Source organism: Drosophila kikkawai, chromosome 2L, assembly GCF_030179895.1.
Source record: "Drosophila kikkawai strain 14028-0561.14 chromosome 2L, DkikHiC1v2, whole genome shotgun sequence".
NCBI classification, from domain to species: domain Eukaryota; kingdom Metazoa; phylum Arthropoda; class Insecta; order Diptera; family Drosophilidae; genus Drosophila; species Drosophila kikkawai.
This window is the reverse complement of record NC_091728.1, coordinates 1,614,626-1,625,206: the sequence shown is the minus strand read 5'-3', so window position 1 is coordinate 1,625,206 and position 10,581 is coordinate 1,614,626. Positions and strand designations below refer to the sequence as shown.

At 35.9% G+C, this 10,581-nt stretch overlaps 1 long non-coding RNA gene across 9 annotated transcripts; it reads right to left on the bottom strand.

The window, feature by feature from the left end:
* Positions 1-429: 429 nt before the first annotated feature.
* Positions 430-10,319, bottom strand: LOC108079685 (uncharacterized). Of its 9 annotated transcripts, XR_011445534.1 has the most exons (5): positions 10,107-10,319; positions 9,983-10,054; positions 7,527-7,753; positions 7,111-7,136; positions 6,228-6,242 (listed from the first exon to the last, which is right to left on the bottom strand). It is a non-coding gene; the product is annotated as an uncharacterized lncRNA (long non-coding RNA). The 9 variants fall into 9 exon arrangements; XR_011445533.1 differs by lacking the exon at positions 6,228-6,242 and having other exon boundaries at positions 6,273-7,136; positions 10,107-10,317; XR_011445537.1 differs by lacking the exons at positions 6,228-6,242; positions 7,111-7,136 and adding an exon at positions 7,148-7,416 and having other exon boundaries at positions 7,527-7,605; positions 10,107-10,313.
* Between the last annotated feature and the right edge of the window lie 262 nt (positions 10,320-10,581).

Below are 10,581 nucleotides of genomic sequence, written 5' to 3'. Positions count from 1 at the left end.
GAATTTAAACTAACAGAAAAAAAAGCACATACACATACGCTTGTGCACTGCAAAAAAAAAGTTGTCAATTACTTTAAATATTTAAATTTAAGAATTTTTAAAAGTTGCGCAAATAAATTGGTAAGTATTGATAAAAGTTTTATTAATAAAACTTACACTAGATATAACAAGCAAATAAAGAGATATAATATTTTTTTAATTTTCGTTTGTCCGTCAATGCATTTGTCCGTCAATGCATTTGTCCGTTAACCAGAATAAACCCTTATATCTCAAAGACCTTAAGAGCTACAGCCGCCGAATTTGGTAACAAGAATCTTACAACTTGCAGAATGATCCAGTAATTTTTTACATTTGGCCACGCCCTGTGCCGCCCTTATAAAACATAAAAAATAGATTTTAAATTAGCTAAACGTAGAGTTAAACCCTCTAATACCACAATTATGAAAGAAATTCAATGAAAATTTTTTTTGTAGAGTGATTTGTGCCTTCTAAACTCAAATAAAAAGTACTATTAAAAGCTTCTGAGATCATTCAAAGCTTCTATACGAAATTCTTAACGACTAACAAATATTTAAATGTATGTATTATTATATTTATTATTTTTTTAAATTGTAAATAATGTAATAAGTGGGGCCTAAAGGGTTAATTAAAAATGTACAGCATAAATCTGAAATCAAAATAGTATTAACCAATCCCAAGGCCTTTCAGTGTTGGGCCAATTGGGGGGGATGGGAGGTAGTAACATGTGCTAGGAAAACTGGCTAATGGCCCTAAAAGCCGCTGCCCGTTGATTGCAGAGGGAAGCGAGGGGGCTAAGGGAACACTTTGTGCAATTTAGCTTTTGGCCAAAGTCATTAAGTTTGATGTTAAAGCCACTGCTTCGCTCAATTCTCGATTCTTGGTCCTGTTCTTTTCGCAGGTCCTGGAACAGCTCCTCTGTTCCTGCTTCTTCCTTTTGCCAGCCAGTCCGTCTCCGGTTGGCATGTCAACTGGCGCTGCCTCTGCTGCAGGCAGATTTACAGTCAGTTGCTTTTTCACTCGTCGTCGTCCTGCGTCCTGCGTCCTGCGTCCTTCGTCCTTCAGTCAGTCCGCTCGCTCGTCAGCCGAAAGCGGATGCATTACAAAGGACATCAAGTCGGGATATTGAGTTTTGTGTGCAACAAAGAAAAGCGCATACAAAGCCGGGCGCAAAATAAATGCTTCTTTGTTGGAATTGTTGGTTGCTGGGAGGGTCTGGGGGCTGGGGGAGAGGTTCCAGCGGGAAAAAAATTGAATTACACGCGAGCCAGCAGCTTCTATGCCCCCCGGTCGTCCTCTCTCTTTCTCTTTCTTTTGCTTGTTGTTTGTGCCCCAGCATCATCCCAACGCCATCTCCTTATCAGCAACCGTATCCGTATCCGTCCGAGCTTACCGCAGGCGCAAAACTACTGTGATTGCGTGGAAAACACTGCAAGAAAATGGGTTTCAAAAGTATCAGATATCTTAAAATACCTACAAATATTTAAGGGGATATAAAATGAATATTATATAAAATGTATACATAAAGAAATTTAATTTATTTTAATTTTTTTTTTAAATATTGAATTTCAATTTATTTTATTGTTAACTTGTTAAAAAATTAAAAATCATTAAAAATGACTTTTGTAGATATTTTTTAGAAATCATAAATATTTGTAATAAAAAATATAAAATAAAAATTAGAGTAAATATCTAGTTTAAAAAAAAAATTAAAATTAATTAAATTGGAATAAATTTAAAATTAAATTAATTAAAAAAATTAAATTAAAATTATTTAGGTTACAATTAATTAAACATTTTATTTATCGGATTAAATAATTAAATTAAACACATTAAAAATTAAAAGTATTAAATATTAAATTAATTTGAATTAGATTTTTAAATAATTTTGATTCAATTATGTTTAATTTAATTTATATTTAATTCAACTAAAATTAAATAAAAATCAAGTTAATTAAAAATCAAATTTAAATTAATTATTTAATTATAATTTGATTGTTTTAAACTATAACATTACTCTAATTAACTTTATTTTTAAAAATTAAAATTCATTTAATTTTTTAAACTAGAAAATTACTCTAATTTCTATTTTATTACTTTTATTACAGAAATTATTTACATAATTTTATTTAATATTTATTTTAATAATTATTTATATTAAGTGTCTGTTTTTAAACATTTTTTTTTATAAAATATATAAAAACCAAGGCAATATTAGTTATATTTTCACAAACCAATTTTTTCGCAGTGTGTCAGGGCCGTGTGGGCGTGGTCGCAAAACTGAGGCGGCATAAAAATAAGCACAAAAGGAAAATGCTTTCTCCGCGGCTGCCTACGCGTTCTCTTCCACAAAAAAACGAGGAACGAAGAGACGAAGACTTTCCCCGCGCTGCTTTTTTGTAGCTTCATAAAAAATTTCCCAAGCGGAAATGCAATTTAATTAAAAATGTCCTGCTCCTGCTGCTGCTGCTGCTGGCGGAGGCGTCTCCTGCAGTTGCTCCTCTTTTCTGTTTGCCCGCGGAGCAACTACTTGGACACTGAGTTGTAGGCAAACATGATGAATCTCTTGCCCAGATTTCCCGCCGGACGCTGGCCGGGCGCAGCAAAATCGTTTAAGATTAACAGCCAGCGATAAATGCAGCAAAATTAAATGGCCCAGGGAGGTGGCTCTCCACCCCGCCTCGGCTTCGGTTAAGTGAATTACCATACTCAATTAACGTTATGCTTATTACGCCCCAGCCCTAATCCAATTCTGAACTCTGAATGCAGCAGCAGGAGCAGCAGCAGCAGCAGGAAGGGAAGGAAAAGCCTGGCCAAGGAAAGCTCTCTGTCCCGGCGGCATTTTCCAAATGCCAAACAAAATTAGCTCAACATTTATTTGGGGAGGAACCCGAACAATGCATGAATGGGCGGCGGTTCAAAACCTCAGCTAATCTTTGAAATTCCCCTTTGAATGCTGTGGCTAAATCAGGACTGTAGACTTACCTGTAGCCCTTTGAAAAGGATTTACTCTAGTTTTCCCCCAAAACATTTTTGTTGAATTAATTTTCATGATTCTCAGCTTCAATTAAATTAATAATAATAACTAAAAAATAAATTGACAAGCAAGAATTGTACCCTTGTTACTTAAACTTCAAAATTAATTTTTAGAATATATTAATATTAATAACAATAGCTATATTACCCAAAAAATAAATTACAATTTATTTATTAATTAGTTTAGCACTAAAAATACAGTGCAGTTTGTAACTAAGAGCTCTGTTTAAGCCGCGTGACGTAAATCAGGGGTTCATGGGTGAAGGTGAAAGTCTGTCTCTTATCAACGGATTCCCGAAAACACGCGAAGGCTTCCGAAAAATCAGCCGGCCAAAGTTGGGATTGATAAGAGCTCTTTATAGCGATGATCTAATTCTGAGTGGTCGTATTGTACATATATTCAAATCTTTCACGGAGAAGAACCTCAGTGCCATAAATACACATAAAAAAAACCTTTCGCTTAAGAGAATTCAATTATTTGGCAACCCAACAGGCATGAAGAGATATTCCAAGAGTAATTTGTATCCCAAAAATACCTAAATACTTATATATATATATATTTTTTTTTAATGATTTACTTAAGACTTAAATCTTTAATCTCAAGTTTTTTTTTTCAAGGATAGAAAGAATCATAATCGATGTTGTCATCGACTTTTTCCCAGCTCTAGTTAATCCCTGTAAGCAAGCCCGTTATGCATCTTATTTTATCTTATCTTACAGTTTAAGCTAAAACACTAGAGCACTTTTCAGATACGATAAAATCTACAAAATCCCCCAATCTACATTCCAATTATCATAAAAAAAAATCTTAGTTGCTATTCTATGCTGCCATTTGTCATCTATCACCTGTTGCTGCCGCATTCCACACCGTGTGTGGCATCATCCATGTAAATTTGCATGTTAACAACGGAGTTTTACACGCGAGAGTTGGTATCCAAATTTTTGGATATATTTTTTAGCTGCCAGATGACACTAGGGCCTCCGCCGCAACAACAACAAGAACAACAACAACAACAAGCAGCCACAGGAGCCGCAAAGGACATTGGAATTTATCAGTTCCTTTGGCCAACACACACAGCATGCTGGAGACCGGCTGTTTGCCGTCAATTTAATTATGCCATTACTTTGGGGTCAATGGTGGCCCCTCCTTGCCGCCCCACCCCTGAAGTTTATTTGTTTTCCACAGTTTTCGTTGATTGTTAATCGAATTAGAAGGACCCAAGGACCAAGGATAACAATCCCCTTGCATCAACGGACACTCGCTGGTGACTTTAATTAAATTTAGGCATTCAGCTGCTTTTTTTTAAAACACTAAAACAAATATATTTGTAATTTTAAATTGTAGAAAACTTGAATTTGTTCTTATTTAAGATATATCTTAGAGAAAATATTTTTATTTTATTTTAAAACTATTTTTAATTGAATTAAACTAGAAATGTATTCTTTATTTTCATTAAAAATATATATATTTTTTGTGTTTATTGCAATTTTTTTCAGTGTATACATACTTCTGCGTCTCTGTGGCAGCGATAAAAACCGCATGGCAACGCATCCGCGATGGCATATGGCGCTCATTATGCAGCTGGATCGTGTAAATGAGCTCCGGCTGGCCACGCCTACTCGCTTCCTATACCCCCCCCCCCCCCCTACACCCTTTTTACGCCGCAAGCCCACTTTCGTTAATTACGCAACAACAACAACAACAGCAGCAACAATAACAACAACAATTGCAGGCAAAGGCAAAGCCAGCATTCAGCATCCTGCGAAGAACAAATCCTTTGCGCCAGGCTCCATCAGCGGATGCGTTGCATCACTTTATTGAACTTAATTGCATGCAATAAAGCCAGGCGGGGGGGAGGGAGTGGAAAAGGTGGAGGGTTGGAGGGTTGAAGAGGGGAGACTTCATGGGGATGCGACTTCTAGGGATGGCCGCGTGAGGCAAACGAAAAGTAAAATAGAGTTAAAGATATCAAATGATTATTTTGTTTAATTTGAGGCACTTATTATATTATTTACAATTTCAAAAAATTTTAATATTTTTTAGCAGCTAAGAATATATACTTAATTATGAACAGAAGCTTTTTATTTATTTATATATGCACAGAAAATAATAATTAATAATGAAATTTAGTCTGAAATTTAAGCTGATGCCAAAGAGGAATTTCTAAGCCAAATCATTATTATTTAAGTGAAAGTTAAGTTATTATTAAAAATAAAATAAAATTTATTAAAATTAATTAATCCATTTTTACCTTACGAAAGGTTCTATGTATGTATGTTATTTTTTATGGCATATTTGTTTTTAGAAGGTACAAATTCCATTTAATTTCTTCTATAATTCTGGAAAGTGGCCCTTGAGGATTAATTTAAAATTTAAATAAATAGTTTAAGGCAATTACTGGTTAATTTAAATATAAGTTAAATATCATAGAATAAATTTTAAAAATATTATACAAGATTATTGCATTTTTAAATACTTTTGACAAGTGAAAGTTATACCTTTTTTTTTATAAATCTTAATGTTTTGTTAATGTTTTATAAAAAAATACTTACAAATATTTAAAATATAATTTTTTTCTTTAAAATTGAATTATAATTCACGCTTGCAAAACTATAAATTCTGCTTTACCTACCCTTGGACTGCATTTCATTTGCATTCAAAGGCCTCTTCCACCTGCCTCTTCCCCCTGCCGAGTTTCAAATTGAATTATCAGCCAGATAGTCGGCCTTTCTCTTCCCTTCTCCCTGTCATTAATAGATCTCAAATAAATATATACATATGAAGCTGCATTCTGAAAATTAAGTGGGGTTGCCTGGCATATCATTCATCCTTTTGTGCTCTCGACTTTTGTGCAGCATCCGTGCGACGTTTCCGGTTCCGGCGGCACAGGGTAGCATTGTCCGTGCCAGCGGACTTTTTGCGTCCGTCATGGGCCATATTTTATTATCCCGTTCTATATATATTTATATATATATATATATACACACACATTTGAATTATCGTATTAAATGCACTTTGATTCGCCGCATTATTGAAGCTTTTGTGTAAAATTAAATCAACTTGGGAGTTGAGTAACTAAATTATGGAATATTTTTGTTGCATTATTAAATGCAATTTTGCGATATTTCCGTTTTTTCTTGTTTTTCGTTGTTTTATAATTGCATTAAAAATGCGCCATCGTTGCGGGCTAAAAGTCAACAAACAAAAATTATAGGACGAGGATAGAGAGAGAATTTTCAAGTTGCCTAAAATATTTTTAAAAAGTGAAAAAATACATTTTTATACCCTTGCAGATTCCAAACGGATTATTCGATCGAATAGAAAATGGTTGAAAAGCATTAATTTCTTATATTGATACTGTTTTTATTAATCTGAAATTTTAATTATTGTTTTTTAAAATTTAGAAAATACTAGGAAAAAAATTAATAAAAAAGGAGAATCTAGACATGAGTATTATAAAAATCGATATTAATCGATACACAATGTGTGGGAAAATGTTTAAAAATATATATATTTATAAGTAAAAAGAGCATTAATTTCCATTCGTAGAGGAAAATTGATATTTAACGATACATTTTGAGGGAGAACCAAGCGACATAAGTCATAAGTTTAACTGCGTCTATTTGGATAAAGGCAGAATGGGGAACTACAAATGTAATTACGATCTATATTTTATATGCCAGGCGGACAATGAAATTTATTAAAATTCGTATTTATCGTTTTAAATAAAGTTATATTTTTTACAATAATAACTCCTTACAATGAATTTATTAAAAAATGGGATGTTCCTTACTTTTCAGAAATATGTTATTATAAAGGTTTTATTACAAGGATTATCTGCACTTCTGGTGTAATCTTAAAATTTAAATTATTTATTAGAAGGAAATTAGATTAAAAAACATCCTTGAAAAACGAAACTTTAATTAAGAAGTTAAATCTTGAGTAAATAAAAATTAAATAAAACAACAAAAGATAGCTTTCCTTCTTGTCAGTTTCACTTTGAATGCAAATGTTGTACAAAAGTAAAAATGTTTCAGTCGATATTGGAGAATTACCTCTACATTTATGTAATCACGTACACCTAAAAAATAAATTAAAACAATTAGCTGAATTTTACAGTTCTGGCTACTTTTCGTTGTCAATTAAACATTGTATGGTCTTAATGTTCCACATGACGGGAAGTTTTGTTCAGTGTATATATGCTACTTAGGTACTTTCCATAATTGCCATTCGATATGCTGGAGAGTCCAGGTGAACAGAGCCCATCAATTTCTAGGACTCAGAAGCCAGCAGGTGGAGGAGCAAATGTCAAAGGGAAATGAGGAGAGAACAACATGAGGCGGTGGTCATCTGGCGCAGGCCTTTATGGATATGGCCAGGTTCAATGCAATTTCCGTAGCAGCGCGGAACGGGATCACGGATGGAGCTGAGATTGAATGAGATGCAAGCGGCAGTGCATGAATTTAATTACCAAGGAGAGCAAGGAGCCAGCGAGAGCTGTCTCCGCGTCGTGTTCCTGCCTCTGTTGTTGTTGTTGTTGTCACTCCTGGCTGCAATGTTAATCAACTTCATTACCACAAATTGCTATTAGCATATGTTAGTGTGCCTCCGCCGATGCCACACATGGAGTCAAGCAGGAGCAGGATGTGTCAGTGGGAGGAATAGGAGGAGCCAACAGGAAGTATCCGTGCATAAACACTGAGAGAATTTTAGCAAGAAATTAAAGTTTGAAATTGGGTATATAATTTTTTAGAATTTAATATATAATTTAGAATTTTTGTGGGTTTAACATATTTTCTTAAAAGAAGAATAGAAAAAAATTATAAAAATTAAAAAAAAAACTAGAAAATATTCAGATAGTATATAAAAAAAATTAAAAAATTAAAATAAAATTTAAAAAAAACATGCAAAATATTAATATAATTTAAAATAAATTATAAGTGTAAATAAGGATAATAAATAAATAAAATTAAATTTTATTTTTCAGTATTAAATATAAAAATAGGCGTAAAGCGCGGTATCAATGAAATTCTAGAAGAAAAAATATACGGGCACACTGAATAAATCGAAAAAAATAGATTACAAATAACGGAAAAATAAAAATATTTATACAAAATTAAAAAAAAAAACTTAATTACATTTTAGAGGAAATGGAATAAACATAAAAGTAATTTTAAAACTCAAATTAAAACTTTAAGCAAATTTCTCTCACTGTAAAAACTTCAGCTACAGACATTGAGACAAATGCACTTGTCCCGGCTGTCAAGGCGGCAGCACAGCAAACAACATCAAATGATGCAATTATTACGACGTGCGGCATGGAGGGAGTTAAGGTCCTGCCGTCCTGGTTACAAGGAGGGAGAATTTTAGGAAAAGGACAGAAGGCAGAACGCCCTGCAAGTCATGCGCTGGCTCATTGACTCGAATTTGGCGGACGCACAAAATCGAAATCGACCGCCGCTAATATAATTAAAAAGCCATTAAGTCCACAAACAGACAACCTTGGCGATGCCGGGATACATTAAGGCTAATATATAGAGTATATACCCTAACCAGAATCAATCACTGCAGCTTAAGTTTTTTTTCGGTCTTTAATAGAATTTAAGGGGGAAGCCCTTTAAAATTTCATTTTATTTTTTTTTTTTCCCCCTCGAAGAGTGTCTGAAATTCCCTTTTTTTTATGGTTTTCCTTTTTTCCACACCCTCCCTCAGTTTCAGACTTCAGCTTCTGCCATCGCCATAAATTATAAGTCATTGGCTGGACGAGAGTCCTGAACGGAATGCAGGGGATGAGGCCTCGGATGCGGATGAACGATGTGGGACGCGCATTAATATCCCCAACATGACTATGACTTTGAGTGAATGCTTCAAATTAAAAAGAAATTTACCATTTCCCGCAGCCAAGAAGACTTGGATTAAAGTCGGTGGCGTATACGTAATGTATCAAAAATCAAGATGAGCGCGTGCTGTGAGTATAGGTCCCCCTCTTTGCCTTGGCCATGATGATTATGGCCAACTAATGACGCTGTCTAAAATGATTTATCTCGTTATATGGCCAGCACAGAGGGAGAGAGAGAGAGAGAGGGAGGGCTAAACATCACCAGAAGTCACATAAAAAGGCGAGGCGGCCATAACTCAAACGTGTTTATGATGTACACACAGGCGTAGCTGCGACACACAAATCCTCCAAAGAAGAAGCTGCCTAAGGAGCAACCAGGAACACCTAGAAGCTGGCAGAACTTGGGGCTGGAGATAAGCTAGAGCTGGAGAACTATAAACGCTAGTACACAAGTGTACAGTACGGCCCAGTAGTCAGTGGTCAGTGCTCAGCGACTGTTTGAATGCGATGCCCACACGCAGGATGAGGGAGAGCCAGGAGCCGCCGCACCAAAACCGTATTAACATGCTGGCTGGAATAGCACAAATGCTTTTGGCCATATACAAATTTGTGTTGCCTTTTTGGGAGGTCATCAAAGGGTATGTTTCGATGGGTATCGGTTATGTAACACATCGAGTGGAAGGCTGTTACTTTTCTTTATACTTAATTCCTTTAATTTTTAGGTCAGATAATCCCCAAACTTAACAAAAATCTTTTTCTCTAATAACCATCCTACTTTAAGCATATAACCCACTCAATATAGTGTATCCCTGGTCTCCTTCTTGACCAGTTTCCCAACCGTTCTTCATGTTTTCCCCATATGCATGTGTATTTGTTGAGCGCAAATCGCATATATAAACGACGCCAACGTATATGCATAGATGCCATTTGAATGCGGGGATCTACAAATGGAGCTGGGTGCTGGGACTTGGACTTGCCTCTGGTAGTGGCAGTAGCATCTGTTACTAATGGATAGTAGCAGAAAACAAATGGACAAGCGCACAGATTCACATACACACACACACTTGGGACATCACACACTCACTTACTCGGAGGAAGTTGTGTTTTTCACCGCGCTCCGCTAAATTATCCTTTTAAGCCGGTTAAGCGTGTCAGGTATCCTGAAAAAGGCGTGTAGTGTAGTGTGAGACTCCCAGGTACACAGGTACGTACCCGGATCGTTCCTGGCTTCGGCTCCACTAGGCCCCGGACGCCCAAAAGTTTTTTGGCAATCCAGGCCGCCTCAGGAACCGGTGGACAGGGGGGAGGGGGAACTCCAGCCTCTCTTCCCAGCAGACGCCTTCCACTCTCGCTGCTTTCCACTTTCCACAAGCCTTTCCCCGCGTTTTCTTTTTGGCACTCAAACACAGCTGATCGCAGCTGATCCAGTGTTGTGTAACGCTTCCGCGGGAGCTTGTACAGCCGCGCCTAACAGCACACTTTAGTGTTGGAAAGTGCCTGCGGTTAAGCTTTCCCGCCCTGTGCCGTTTTAAATTTTTAATTTAAATCGACATATTAATTAATAAATTTTATTAATTGCCAACCCGGAACCGTGCAAGGTCGCGCAGCTGGCAGGCGGAAAAAGGTCTCGGATCTGACCAATTTCCGATTCCCCGCCTAGGCGGTGTCCCGAGCAAACGGGCTTCGG